A 3,826-nucleotide genomic window follows, 5' to 3' on the forward strand; every position below is an offset into this window, starting at 1 on the left:
AATTATAGACTCATAGAATAGTTAGGGTTGGAAAAGTCCTTAAGATCATGTAGTTCCAATCCCTCTGCCATGAGCAAGGGCATCTCACACTAGACCATGTCTCCCAAGGTGCTGTCCAATCTGGCCCTGAACACTGCCAGGGATGGAGCATTTACCACCACTTTGGGCAACCTGTTCCAGTGCCTCACCACCTTCACAATAAGGAAACTTTTTCCTTATATCTAACCTGGACTTCCCTGTTTAGGTTTAAACCTATTACCCCTTGTCCTATCACTACATCCCTGATGAAGAGTTCCTCTTCAGCATCCTTGTAGGCCCCCCTTTCAGATACTGGAAGGCTGCTATGAGGTCTCAAGGCAGCCTTCTCTTCTCCAGGCTGAACAGCCCCAACTTCCTCAGTCTGTCATTGTACGCTCCTTTGATGCAGCCCAGGATACAGTTGGCTTTCTGGGCTGCAAGCGCACACTGAAGTGGGCTCATGTTCATTTTCTCATCCACCAACACCCCCAAGTCCTTTTCCGCAGGGCTGCTCTGAATCTCTTCTCTGCCCAACCAGTAGCTATGCCTGGGATTGTTCTGACCCAGGTGTAGAACCTTACACTTTGCTTTGTTGAACTTCGAGGTTGATGCTGGCCCACCTCACAAGCATGTCAACGTTCCTCTGGATGGCATTCCTTCCCTCCAGCTTATCAACCAAACCACACAGCTTGGTGTCATCGGCAAACTTGCTGCGGGTGCATTCAATCCCATTGTCCATGTCACTGACAAAGATGTTGAACAAAATCAATCCCAATACCAACCCCTGAGGGACACCACTTGCTACCTGTCTCCAGCTGGACACTGAGCTTTTGACCACAAGTCTTTGCATGCAGCCATCCAGCCAGTTCTTTATCTACTGAGTGATCCACCCATCCATCAAATTGGCATTCTTCCAATTTAGAGACAAGGATGTCATGCAGGACAGTGTTGAATGCTTTACACAATTCCAGGTAGATGATGTCAACTGCTCTACACCTATCCATCAGTTCTGTAACCCCATCATATAAGGCCACCAAATTTGCCAGACATGATCCACCCTTAGTGAAGCCATGCTGGCTGTCACCAAGCACCTTGTTGTTTTTCATGTGCCTTAGCATGCCTTCCAGGAGAATCCGCTCCAAGATTTTGCCAGGCACAGAGGTGAGACTGACTGGTCTGTAATTCCCTGGATCATCCATTTTCCCTCTCTTGAAAATGGGGGTTATATTTCCCTTTTTCCAGTCGTCAGAAACATCACCTGACTGCCATGATTTTTCAAATATGATGGATAGTGGCTTTGCAACTTCATTCAGTTCCTTCAGGACCTGCAGATGAATTACATCAGGTCCCACAGACTCGTGCACATTCAGGTTCCTAAGATGATCTCAAACCTGATCCTTACAAGAGCCTCTTATAAAAGAAGAGTCTATGTCAGACTGACCACCTTCTGTTCTTTCACTGTTTTAGCTACAGTGTGCCATAGTTCTGTGATGGCAATAGTCTCTACTGGATAGGAATGTCACTAGAATAAAATCATTAATATCTTTAAAGTACTATGGACAGATTGAAAAGACATTAAAATAGTGACAGGTCTTCATGTAAATTTAAGCCAGAGCCTACTTCTAATTCTGAGACCCTCAAACATCCATTCCCACTTCCACCCAATCTTGGAAGCATTTGCATAAGAATCTCAATTAACTCACAGCATAATAAGTATATAAAATTCTTCTGCATATTCACAGAGAGGTATGTCACTGTAAATAGGGCTTATTTCAATATACATGCTTTCTTCAGCCTGACTTGCATCTACAAACAACTATCTATGCCTATTAAAAGGCTTAATCCCACTGATTTCTGTTAGAGCCTAACTGGCCAAGAATGTGGTGCCTCTTATTAGGTAATAGTCTAGTCAGTATGACATTTCTTAGGGATGTAGGAGGTATAGAGTCAATTTCCATCTTCTTCTGAAGTGATTCATACTTAGAGCTTCCACACAATAGACTTCTGGGGAATACGAAGAAGGGAGGGTAGAAAAACTGGTTTCTTTGAAACTGTGCCACAACATACAAGGATAATAAACTTTTTGGACATGATGTTAGGCTCCAGGCTACAGCAGGGCTGGATTAATAAGCCTTGCACTCCATTGTAGGCTTTTCATATTTTCAAAGGATTCCATATTAAGAAGCAAGGAAAATAGATATTCCCTTAGACAGCTGCTCACTTATTTCCTCCCTCATTCTCAACTGCCTCTTCAAGCCATTACATTAAGGAATTATGGTTCACCTTGTCCTCTTTCTTGCCTAATCAAGTAAAACTTGAATGTATTTGTGCACAGTGGAAATGATGCTGAGTACACATTTGATACTGACATCAGAGAGAGATGGAAATTAACTAAACCTGGATTTCTAACATGTCAAGTGAATGCTTAACTACATCACTATGCATCACTAACATCACCAGTCAGATTTGGAAATAATGTTTTCTGCTCTTTACTGAAAGCAAGAACTTAGATACCTCACCAAGGTGAGGGATAGCACAAAGATGTGCCTTTCTGTATCCTTGAGTAAGATTCTGAAGTTTCCATGATGGAAAGACAAACTGTTCTGTTGTTTTCAGTAATCCTCTATGTATCATTTCTGGGCAGCAGTCTACTCAACTTGATATAACCCGCATATCCTCCAGCATACCTTTACTCTCCCTTTACACTACATATGGAGCCTGGTCACATAACACCAGGGTTCCGGAATCCTGTTTAAGGTCACATATTCCTTTTGAACTAATCCATTGGCACTAATGCAAGGGCCTGGTAGAAATATTTCTGCACACAGTAGAAGTTCTATATTCATGACAGGGGTTGGATGGCCCATGATAAATAATGCATAGGGTCATATATTGAAAAATGAGACTGTGAAGAACTACCGAATAAAGACCAGTCTTCAATAAGCACCATTTGTCATAGTTATTAATGAGGTTGGAGTTCTGCAGGAAAAGTGGGATGTGGCTGCCTAATTAAAAGTGCTATGCAGTTGAATTTGGCATCATATCAGATGTATGTACAGAGAGCAAATTTATGGTGAAACAGCAGCTTCAGTGTTTGCAGTTTTTATTTTCTTGATATCCTTTAGTAATTTTTTTTTAGATGTCAGTTTAGAGAAAAGAAATGGCTTAAGGTTGATATAAGGTTAACGTGCAGATATAGAACTTCTCTATATGTCTACTGAGTAAAAGACAACACAGGGTACTGCCTGGAGATGTTTAGAAGCTATCTTGGATTTCTTTTGGTCTTCCAATGATTCAAAACCACATTAAATTACCCATTTATTACAATCACTACGCTGCAACAGGTGTTGTAGTAAACTGATAATCTCACCTATCTTTAGAAGACTTTCATGAGGTTTAATGAATTTATTGTGCTAGCCTTAGACTAGTTTCTAAATCATCGGAACTTTCAGATAGTGCAACAACATAAAAGGATAATAAACTTTGAAGACTGGTTTTTAAACCACTGGACCTTTTGGATAGTGCAAGAAACATATACACGTACCTAATCATGAAACAGCTTTTGAAATCTCCCTATAAAATCATTTTGAGAATTAAATTGCTACACTGCATACATTGTGATTTCAACTTGAACCACAGTACAATATTCTCATTGCTGTTGCTTATGCATTTTACCCTAGTCCTGCCAGTGATTCCCAGTGGCCTTTATTAACTCTTCTTTTGTTGAAAACCAAAGATTAGAGATGAGCCCATGGAGTATTATCAGATGGGAAATATTAATTTACTAAAGCATCTGAACATTTGGAGT

Source organism: Melopsittacus undulatus, chromosome 5 (assembly GCF_012275295.1).
Source record: "Melopsittacus undulatus isolate bMelUnd1 chromosome 5, bMelUnd1.mat.Z, whole genome shotgun sequence".
Lineage (NCBI taxonomy): Eukaryota > Metazoa > Chordata > Aves > Psittaciformes > Psittaculidae > Melopsittacus > Melopsittacus undulatus.